The sequence below is a fragment of the Ranitomeya imitator genome, chromosome 5 (assembly GCF_032444005.1).
Source record: "Ranitomeya imitator isolate aRanImi1 chromosome 5, aRanImi1.pri, whole genome shotgun sequence".
NCBI classification, from domain to species: domain Eukaryota; kingdom Metazoa; phylum Chordata; class Amphibia; order Anura; family Dendrobatidae; genus Ranitomeya; species Ranitomeya imitator.
In genome coordinates this window covers 642,840,240-642,852,533 of record NC_091286.1, presented here as the reverse complement: position 1 = coordinate 642,852,533, position 12,294 = coordinate 642,840,240, and the positions used below count along the sequence as shown (strand labels likewise).

General features: G+C 40.4%; 1 long non-coding RNA gene across 1 annotated transcript; it reads right to left on the bottom strand.

The window, feature by feature from the left end:
• Nucleotides 1-5,115: 5,115 nt before the first annotated feature.
• On the bottom strand, nucleotides 5,116-10,978 carry LOC138638656 (uncharacterized). The gene is made up of 2 exons (XR_011312524.1): nucleotides 10,148-10,978; nucleotides 5,116-8,445 (listed from the first exon to the last, which is right to left on the bottom strand). It is a non-coding gene; the product is annotated as an uncharacterized lncRNA (long non-coding RNA).
• Between the last annotated feature and the right edge of the window lie 1,316 nt (nucleotides 10,979-12,294).

Below are 12,294 nucleotides of genomic sequence, written 5' to 3'. Positions count from 1 at the left end.
CGTGTCCCCACATCGCATCCACAATGGTGATAGAGCGTCACATGTCTCCACATCACATCCACAGTGGTGATAGAGCTTCACATGTCTCCACATCACATCCACAGTGGTGATAGAGCTTCAAATGTCTCCACATCACATCCACAGTGGTGATAGAGCTTCACATGTCTCCACATCACATCCACAGTGGTGATAAAGCTTCACATGTCTCCACATCACATCCACAATGGTGATAGAGCGTCACATGTACCCACATCACATCCACAGTGGTGATAGAGCATCACATGTCTCCACATCACATCCACAGTGGTGATAGAGCTTCACATGTCTCCACATCACATCCACAGTGGTGATAGAGCGTCACATGTCTCCACATCACATCCACAGTGGTGATAGAACGTCAAATGTCCCCACATCACATCTACAGTGGTGATAGAGCTTCACATGTCCTCACATCACATCCACAGTGGTGATAGAGCTTCACATGTCCCCACATCACATCCAAAGTGGTGATAGAGCGTCACATGTACCCACATCACATCCACACTGGTGATAGAGCTTCACATGTCTCCACATCACATCCACAGTGGTGATAGAGCTTCACATGTCCCCACATCACATCCACAGTGGTGATAGAGCTTCACATGTCCCCACATCACATCCACAGTGGTGATAGAGCTTCACATGTCTCCACGTCACATCCACAGTGGTGATAGAGCGTCACATGTCTCCACATCACATCCACAGTGGTGATAGAGCTTCTCATGTCCTCACATCACATCCACAGTGGTGATAAAGCGTCACATGTCTCCACATCACATCCACAGTGGTGATAGAGCTTCTCATGTCCCCACATAACATCCACAGTGGTGATAGAGCTTCACATGTCTCCACATCACATCCACAGTGGTGATAGAGCTTCACATGTCCCCACATCACATCCACAGTGGTGATAGAGCTTCACATGTCTCCACATCACATCCACAGTGGTGATAGCGCTTCACATGTCTCCACATCACATCCACAGTGGTGATAGAGCTTCACATGTCTCCACATCACATCCACAGTGGTGATAGAGCTTCACATGTCCCCACATCACATCCACAGTGGTGATAGAGCTTCACATGTCTCCACATCACATCCACAGTGGTGATAGAGCTTCACATGTCTCCACATCACATCCACAGTGGTGAAAGAGCATCACATGTCTCCACATCACATCCACAGTGGTGATAGACGTTCACATGTCCCCACATCACATCCACAGTGGTGATAGAGCGTCACATGTCCCCACATCACATCCACAGTGGTGATAGAGCGTCACATGTCCCCACATCACATCCACAGTGGTGATAGTGCTTCACATGTCTCCACATCACATACACAGTGGTGATAGAGCGTCACATGTCTCCACATCACATCCACAGTGGTGATAGAGCGTCACATGTCTCCACATCGCATCCACAGTGGTGATAGAGCGTCACATGTCTCCACATCACATCCACAGTGGTGATAGAGCGTCACATGTCTCCACATCACATCCACAGTGGTGATAGAGCTTCACATGTCTCCACATCACATCCACAGTGGTAATAGAGCTTCTCATGTCCCCACATAACATCCACAGTGGTGATAGAGCTTCACATGTCTCCACATCACATCCAAAGTGGTGATAGAGCTTCTCATGTCTCCATATCACATCCACAGTGGTGATAGAGCTTCACATTTCTCCACATCACATCCACAGTGGTGATAGAGCTTCTCATGTCCCCACATAACATCCACAGTGGTGATAGAGCTTCACATGTCTCCACATCACATCCACACTGGTGATAGAGCGTCACATGTCTCCACATCACATCCACAGTGGTGATAGAGCTTCACATGTCCCCACATTACATCCACAGTGGTGATAGAGCCTCAAATGTCTCCACATCACATCCACAGTGGTGATAGAGCTTCACATGTCCCCACATCACATCCACACTGGTGATAGAGCGTCACATGTCTCCACATCACATCCACAGTGGTGATAGAGCTTCACATATCCCCACATCACATCCACAGTGGTGATAGAGCGTCACATGTCCCCACATCACATCCACAGTGGTGATAGAGCTTCACATGTCCCCACATTACATCCACAGTGGTGATAGAGCTTCACGTGTCCCCACATCACATCCACAATGGTGATAGAGCGTCACATGTCCCCACATTACATCCACAGTGGTGATAGAGCTTCACATGTCTCCACATCACATCCACAGTGGTGATAGAGCTTCACATGTCCCCACATCACATCCACAGTGGTGATAGAGCTTCACATGTCCCCACATCACATCCACAGTGGTGATAGAGCTTCACGTGTCCCCACATCACATCCACAATGTGGATAGAGCGTCACATGTCTCCACATCACATCCACAGTGGTGATAGAGCTTCACATGTCTCCACATCACATCCACAGTGGTGATAGAGCTTCACATGTCTCCACATCACATCCACAGTGGTGATAGAGCTTCACATGTCTCCACATCACATCCACAGTGGTGATAGAGCTTCAAATGTCTCCACATCACATCCACAGTGGTGATAGAGCGTCACATGTCTCCACATCACATCCACAGTGGTGATAGAACGTCACATGTCTCCACATCACATCCACAGTGGTGATAGAGCTTCACATGTCCTCACATCACATCCACAGTGGTGATAGACCTTCACATGTCCCCACATCACATCCACAGTGGTGATAGAGCGTCACATGTACCCACATCACATCCACACTGGTGATAGAGCTTCACATGTCCCCACATTACATCCACAGTGGTGATAGAGCTTCACGTGTCCCCACATCACATCCACAATGGTGATAGAGCGTCACATGTCCCCACATTACATCCACAGTGGTGATAGAGCTTCACATGTCTCCACATCACATCCACAGTGGTGATAGAGCGTCACATGTTCCCACATCACATCCACAGTGGTGATAGAGCTTCACATGTCCCCACATCACATCCACAGTGGTGATAGAGCTTCACGTGTCCCCACATCGCATCCACAATGGTGATAGAGCGTCACATGTCTCCACATCACATCCACAGTGGTGATAGAGCTTCACATGTCTCCACATCACATCCACAGTGGTGATAGAGCTTCAAATGTCTCCACATCACATCCACAGTGGTGATAGAGCTTCACATGTCTCCACATCACATCCACAGTGGTGATAAAGCTTCACATGTCTCCACATCACATCCACAATGGTGATAGAGCGTCACATGTACCCACATCACATCCACAGTGGTGATAGAGCATCACATGTCTCCACATCACATCCACAGTGGTGATAGAGCTTCACATGTCTCCACATCACATCCACAGTGGTGATAGAGCGTCACATGTCTCCACATCACATCCACAGTGGTGATAGAACGTCAAATGTCCCCACATCACATCTACAGTGGTGATAGAGCTTCACATGTCCTCACATCACATCCACAGTGGTGATAGAGCTTCACATGTCCCCACATCACATCCAAAGTGGTGATAGAGCGTCACATGTACCCACATCACATCCACACTGGTGATAGAGCTTCACATGTCTCCACATCACATCCACAGTGGTGATAGAGCTTCACATGTCCCCACATCACATCCACAGTGGTGATAGAGCTTCACATGTCTCCACATCACATCCACAGTGGTGATAGAGCGTCACATGTTCCCACATCACATCCACAGTGGTGATAGAGCTTCACATGTCCCCACATCACATCCACAGTGGTGATAGAGCTTCACGTGTCCCCACATCGCATCCACAATGGTGATAGAGCGTCACATGTCTCCACATCACATCCACAGTGGTGATAGAGCTTCACATGTCTCCACATCACATCCACAGTGGTGATAGAGCTTCAAATGTCTCCACATCACATCCACAGTGGTGATAGAGCTTCACATGTCTCCACATCACATCCACAGTGGTGATAAAGCTTCACATGTCTCCACATCACATCCACAATGGTGATAGAGCGTCACATGTACCCACATCACATCCACAGTGGTGATAGAGCATCACATGTCTCCACATCACATCCACAGTGGTGATAGAGCTTCACATGTCTCCACATCACATCCACAGTGGTGATAGAGCGTCACATGTCTCCACATCACATCCACAGTGGTGATAGAACGTCAAATGTCCCCACATCACATCTACAGTGGTGATAGAGCTTCACATGTCCTCACATCACATCCACAGTGGTGATAGAGCTTCACATGTCCCCACATCACATCCAAAGTGGTGATAGAGCGTCACATGTACCCACATCACATCCACACTGGTGATAGAGCTTCACATGTCTCCACATCACATCCACAGTGGTGATAGAGCGTCACATGTCCCCACATCACATCCACAGTGGTGATAGAGCTTCACATGTCTCCACATCACATCCACAGTGGTGATAGAGCGTCACATGTCTCCACATCACATCCACAGTGGTGATAGAGCTTCTCATGTCCTCACATCACATCCACAGTGGTGATAAAGCGTCACATGTCTCCACATCACATCCACAGTGGTGATAGAGCTTCTCATGTCCCCACATAACATCCACAGTGGTGATAGAGCTTCACATGTCTCCACATCACATCCACAGTGGTGATAGAGCTTCACATGTCCCCACATCACATCCACAGTGGTGATAGAGCTTCACATGTCTCCACATCACATCCACAGTGGTGATAGAGCTTCACATGTCTCCACATCACATCCACAGTGGTGATAGAGCTTCACATGTCTCCACATCACATCCACAGTGGTGATAGAGCTTCACATGTCCCCACATCACATCCACAGTGGTGATAGAGCTTCACATGTCTCCACATCACATCCACAGTGGTGATAGAGCTTCACATGTCTCCACATCACATCCACAGTGGTGATAGAGCATCACATGTCTCCACATCACATCCACAGTGGTGATAGACGTTCACATGTCCCCACATCACATCCACAGTGGTGATAGAGCTGTTAAAAATCGTTATTGAGCAAAAATATCTAATCAAGACTTAACCAGGTGCGTTATTCTTAAAAGAAAAATGTCATGATTTTCTGACGAAAGTATAGTGGTTTATTGAGTTATCCACCATCGCAGCAAAAACATAAAAGGTAGATGAAACAATTACAAACAGAGTGTCCATGTGTAGATATCAGCGCTTCTCCTGTTACTCATCTTTCCAGGGTCCTGAATGGTAGAAGTCATCTGTCTGTGTGAAAGTCTGAAGTCATCATGGCATGGAGTAGCTAACAGCTGTTGTTCCTCGTGTCTTGTCCCATGTCCATGGAGAATAATGGTGAAGGAAGGGAGGTGACCGTCCCACGTGACAAAAAGCCCCCCACCCCCTCCTAAGAGACGTTATTTATATGCTCAACACTGATCACGTGTTCCCTGTATATGGCGTTAACTTATACTCTGAGCTACATACACAGAAATAGCTTTGGATAATGTCAGCAAGAAACCATGTGCTCGGTACAGAATAAAAATAAGAATAATTAATATTTAACAATTCCCCCTTTTGAGGGTGACAGACATTGATTGGAACCCTCAAATTAAAATAATAATAAGATCTTCTTTCTTCTTTGGCAAAATGATGTAATAAATAATATCAATAATAATGTTATATGTTCTCAATAATATAATGATATATAAATTCATGTTATGGTAAGCCGTGACCAATATTCATATAAAATATATATATATATACTTCCCTATATCTACTTGAAGCATCTCAGGTCTGATGTCATCTGGTCTTCATATTGATGTCTTCTTCTTTTAAAACAATCTTTATTATAAGTCTTTTGAAATAGATGATAGCATGTAGATATGTAGAGACTGTGTGTCATGTGTCAATCAAAGTCCATAAATTCAAATGTTGATAAGAAAACAAAGTTCATAGATGAAATGTAGCTTTAATATCTGTGCAGTGTCACTTTTAGAGACCTGGACTTACATTGGCTCGCCTTGGAAATCATCTGGAATCCTCATATCGTCCGCACTGGTCTTGGGACAGGTGTGACGTCTTTGGTCGGCACAGCAAGGGTTACATTGACTCTTCCTTGCTAAACATAGCACCATAACCAGTCCTTAGTACACAGGACATATGTCAGGGTTGTAGCGTCCTGACAATTACCTGAGTGTTCACCAGCTTTCATGGAAGTCTTATAGGTGATAGGAAACCACTGGAACGTAATAACACAGTTCATCTTTGATACTGTACTCAGTTGTCAGTGATGGATGCTGTAGTTGTGAGTGGTGACATGAATTGTATTTGACACAGTCTATTATTACTCAGAAATCATAGCATTGTTACCTTGTGGAACTTCTGGATAACGGCTTTTCTTCTTGTAACTTTTAAGAATCAATTGAATTTAGAAAAATATAAAATCTTTATTAACGTCTTTAGTATCTTGATTGAAGTCTTCATTCCCTATTCTATACCAAATCTGGTAATTTCCCTAACTTATAATATCACAGCGTACCATAGCAATCAATAATATTCATATAATTATTAAATGATATTAAAATGGAGTTTATATTTGGAAAAATAAAATAATAATAATAATAAATGATAGTATATTATTAACCATATTCTTCATGTGATTGGACATTTTTATGTCATAGGTGTAATTTCTTTTTGAACCCATAGATGTCAGTGTGTCTTTTATGTAACAAGTGCTGATATTTAGTATTAAAACTTTATTAAATTATGTTCAGTAGACCAATAATATGTAAGCATGTATAGCCATGAACCAAAATAAGTATATATATGAATAAATGAATGAATGAGTGAAAGAATTGTTGTATTTAACTCAGAATTGAAATTTTCTTATATAATGAAACCATATGATCACTATATTTGATAAAGCAATATGCTTGTAGACATTACTCTATTAAATATTGATTTTTCCTTGATGAAAAATAAGAATGAAAAATAAAAATTGAAAGAAAAGTGGAAAAAAAATGAAAAATAAAAATGAGAATAAAAAATAAAAATAAAAATAAAAATAAGGCCTTTATATGTTGATGACAAATGCTGAGATTATGTTTCAGTAACACACTCCCTTAATACTTCCTCATGTAGATGTTGTCATAACCTTGGAACACCAAAATATTGAAATTATGCAACTTTGCATATAATACCCTTCATAAGAGAAAAAAATGATATTTATAATATTTATTGTTATTGTACCCAATAATACCTTATTAATATTTCTTCTTTATTAAAATGTGTGAAGAAGAGGTATTGATGAAATGTGATGATGTGATCAGGATCAAAAACACATTTCCCCCTTAATATCAAAAAATATTATTTTATGAAAAAATTAATTTGTAAAAACCCAAGTGAAAAATCATTATTTTTATAACTGTCATACAACTTGTGTCATATAGTTGTTTGAAGATGTGTACTTATCTATGTAACTATAAAAAAAAACACTGAAATATGAAAAAATTATCATTAGGAAAAAATGTTCTAAATGTAGGTTTCCTTGATAAACCATATTGATGTGTTATTGTACTTATTAAATAATAATAATAATAATCACTAAAGAAATATATGTTGCATACATGTTGAATAATAATATTTAAATATATCTTAATATTCTAATAATTTAACTGAATCTTATTTTCTCATTAACACAAGGTGGTTTTTTTTTCTTTCTTTCAAACATACCATAAATCATGACTGAGGCCTCTGTCAAACTGTGCATACACATTCCACATTCCACATACCACGCTCTGGTCACTCTTACATTACACACTTATGTCAAATTCACTCAGCAGCTGCTCATATGTTCTCTCACCTGTCACATGTGACTCACATAGACGTTCACAATACATTTCACATACAAAGAATAAAAAACATGTATATTAACCCAAAATATTGTATCCTAATTATCAATCAATGCGCATTGTAATCTATTAAATTTAGTATTCTAATATTTCTTTGAATATTCCCCAAATATTATGTAACAGTATCAGTATGTTTTAAACTATAGAAAGGACTGGACTCATTTACAAGAAACTTGAGTTGAATGTTCTAACGCTATTTCGGTACAAGCCTGTAACTAAGACCCTTTGAATGTAAGGCTGAGGAAAATTCCTAAAATTAAAACAAGGCTATATGATATTCCTTAACTCACATATGTCACACCATGCAGTGGGAGGAAAAAAAAAAAAAACACGTTTTAGATTATTACAGAAAGAAAATTTACATGTAGTACACACATTTTTAGGTTGTTAGATATATTATTTATTTTTAAGTGTTAAATATATATATATATAAAAATCATGCAGTTAATATAGCTTCCTGTGTGAATAAGACATAAATTCATGAAACAGGTATTTTTTGTTCAATCCTCGCTTTGAAAGTAAAATTCTAAAGGAAAATAAAAGATAAAGGTTATTTTCATATTTATTTCAAAACAAAATAATTTAGATATCTTATACATATGTATATACTTAATAAATGTATTTAATTGTAATTCTAAATATTTTTTACTGGAGTATATTTTAATTATTTCGCTATATATATAAAAATGCAGTTAATATAATCTCTACTTATACAAATATGCTACAGTATTTACTGTATATTATATTAATATATGTAACTGCAGAATTATATTGAATAAAATAATTACATATTAATAAATAATACATTGTATAACTCATCATATAATATAATTACATATTTAGCCAATTCCTATCCCAAAATTTGGCTGTTTGTCGATAATCTGCTGAAATGCTAAATTTAGTAAGGTCAGTTTTAACCCTATGGACTCTTTGAAGAGCTGCTGTGATAATGGAGTGTTCAGCTGAGCTCCCCCTGGGATACTCACCTGCTTCCGTCTGTCAGTTTCCGCCATCTTTACAGACAGATCTGACCCTTCAGATTTTAAATCTTTCAGAGAAATTTCTTTAATAGACTCCTGAATCTTTTCATACGGTTTGTAACAAATATGTAATTTTCTTCGTACTTCATAGATTTGATTTTGGATCAGATTTGAAGATTTTGATTTTGGCTTTTGATAAGATTGAATTCTGACTGGTTTCAAAAACTTAGTAAAATGTGTTTTCCTTTCAAGATTCTCGTGTTTTCTAGAAAAATCAAGGGATTGGGCGCATTCGTATAAAGAATTTTTCTGTGTAGCAATTACACGAGATACAGGATTTAAGAATTTAAATTTGTTTACAAAACAATTTATCATGGATTGTTGATTCAAATTCGTACAAACCAATTTATAAATCCTTTCAAAAATGGCCATAAAAGTAAACGTACATTCTTCCCGGCCAATCTTCAATTTTAGAAGAATATCAAGATCTGGATAATTTTCTTTCAATCCACAGAAAATCAAAATTCTTAATCTTTCTACATCAGTCATCTTTTCGTGGAACTCATCAGTCTGCATTTTTAGTGAGAGTCTTCTGGAGAATATTACCGGAAGCCAAATTTTAAACAAATTATTTCTCTGCACATTAGTCAAATCAAACTTATCAGCAAAACTCTCAAATATCTCTGAATTTCTGCACACATGGATTTTGTCATCATATGCAGGAATGATTTTGCATAATTTTAGCAGGATTTTCCTAGATTTAAGTTGGAGTTGGGCCTCTGAGTCGTCTATTTTTAGTGGCCCTTGTACATCTGTCCCTCGTAGATCATCTTTGTCAATTGTCATGTCTCCTTCACTTCCTCCATCTTGTTTTTCATCTTGTGTCACAAAGTCAATGTCACTTTGGGTGGTCATCGTCATTACAGATACGTGCGTCACATCTTTCTCACTCTTCTCATTACAGTCAATCTTGGGAACATCATTAGTTTCCTTAGAAATTCTTTCTACACTGTCTTTTTTGGACTTCTCTGTCACAAACTCGTTAAATACATAAACCATATGTAAAATATTTTTAAGTTGCTCTTTTTCTTTTTTCTTAGACATTAGCTTACAATCTAAATTCAAATTCGCAGTTCTGCATTCTGAAAATAAATTAGACCAAAATATTTCTAAGCTAGATCCGTACAAACTTACAAAGTCTATCTGACTTGATTTAGCATATGAATTTATCAAATCCATTTGTCTTACCTTGAAATCTCAGCTTGTAGTTCCTTTGCTTTTACAACGCTGGGCTCCGGACTTCAGCACGGCTATTTTTAGCACGTCTGTTCTTCAGCACTACCAGTGCTTGCTGTCAATCCGTACAACACCTGTTAGTCTCCGTCATTCGTAGGTTCTTGTGAGATCTTTGTGACTTGAAATTTTGAAGTGGAATTCCTGAATACTTGCACAATCTAGCGGAACTCTTCTGTCTTCCCCCGTGTGCAAGAAGAAGGAAATTCACGCAAAAATAGCACAAAAAATCAAAACTGGCTGGCTCGCCAAATGTTAAAAATCGTTATTGAGCAAAAATATCTAATCAAGACTTAACCAGGTGCGTTATTCTTAAAAGAAAAATGTCATGATTTTCTGACGAAAGTATAGTGGTTTATTGAGTTATCCACCATCGCAGCAAAAACATAAAAGGTAGATGAAACAATTACAAACAGAGTGTCCATGTGTAGATATCAGCGCTTCTCCTGTTACTCATCTTTCCAGGGTCCTGAATGGTAGAAGTCATCTGTCTGTGTGAAAGTCTGAAGTCATCATGGCATGGAGTAGCTAACAGCTGTTGTTCCTCGTGTCTTGTCCCATGTCCATGGAGAATAATGGTGAAGGAAGGGAGGTGACCGTCCCACGTGACAAAAAGCCCCCCACCCCCTCCTAAGAGACGTTATTTATATGCTCAACACTGATCACGTGTTCCCTGTATATGGCGTTAACTTATACTCTGAGCTACATACACAGAAATAGCTTTGGATAATGTCAGCAAGAAACCATGTGCTCGGTACAGAATAAAAATAAGAATAATTAATATTTAACAATAGCGTCACATGTCCCCACATCACATCCACAGTGGTGATAGAGCGTCACATGTCCCCACATCACATCCACAGTGGTGATAGTGCTTCACATGTCTCCACATCACATACACAGTGGTGATAGAGCGTCACATGTCTCCACATCACATCCACAGTGGTGATAGAGCGTCACATGTCTCCACATCACATCCACAGTGGTGATAGAGCGTCACATGTCTCCACATCACATCCACAGTGGTGATAGAGCGTCACATGTCTCCACATCACATCCACAGTGGTGATAGAGCTTCACATGTCTCCACATCACATCCACAGTGGTGATAGAGCTTCTCATGTCCCCACATAACATACACAGTGGTGATAGAGCTTCACATGTCTCCACATCACATCCAAAGTGGTGATAGAGCTTCTCATGTCTCCATATCACATCCACAGTGGTGATAGAGCTTCACATTTCTCCACATCACATCCACAGTGGTGATAGAGCTTCTCATGTCCCCACATAACATCCACAGTGGTGATAGAGCTTCACATGTCTCCACATCACATCCACACTGGTGATAGAGCGTCACATGTCTCCACATCACATCCACAGTGGTGATAGAGCTTCACATGTCCCCACATTACATCCACAGTGGTGATAGAGCCTCAAATGTCTCCACATCACATCCACAGTGGTGATAGAGCTTCACATGTCCCCACATCACATCCACACTGGTGATAGAGTGTCACATGTCTCCACATCACATCCACAGTGGTGATAGAGCTTCACATATCCCCACATCACATCCACAGTGGTGATAGAGCGTCACATGTCCCCACATCACATCCACAGTGGTGATAGAGCTTCACATGTCCCCACATTACATCCACAGTGGTGATAGAGCTTCACGTGTCCCCACATCACATCCACAATGGTGATAGAGCGTCACATGTCCCCACATTACATCCACAGTGGTGATAGAGCTTCACATGTCTCCACATCACATCCACAGTGGTGATAGAGCTTCACATGTCCCCACATCACATCCACAGTGGTGATAGAGCTTCACATGTCTCCACATCACATCCACAGTGGTGATAGAGCTTCACATGTCCCCACATCACATCCACAGTGGTGATAGAGCTTCACATGTCTCCACATCACATCCACAGTGGTGATAGAGCTTCACATGTCTCCACATCACATCCACAGTGGTGATAGAGCTTCACATGTCTCCACATCACATCCACAGTGGTGATAGAGCTTCACATGTCCCCACATCACATCCACAGTGGTGATAGAGCTTCACATGTCTCCACATCACATCCACA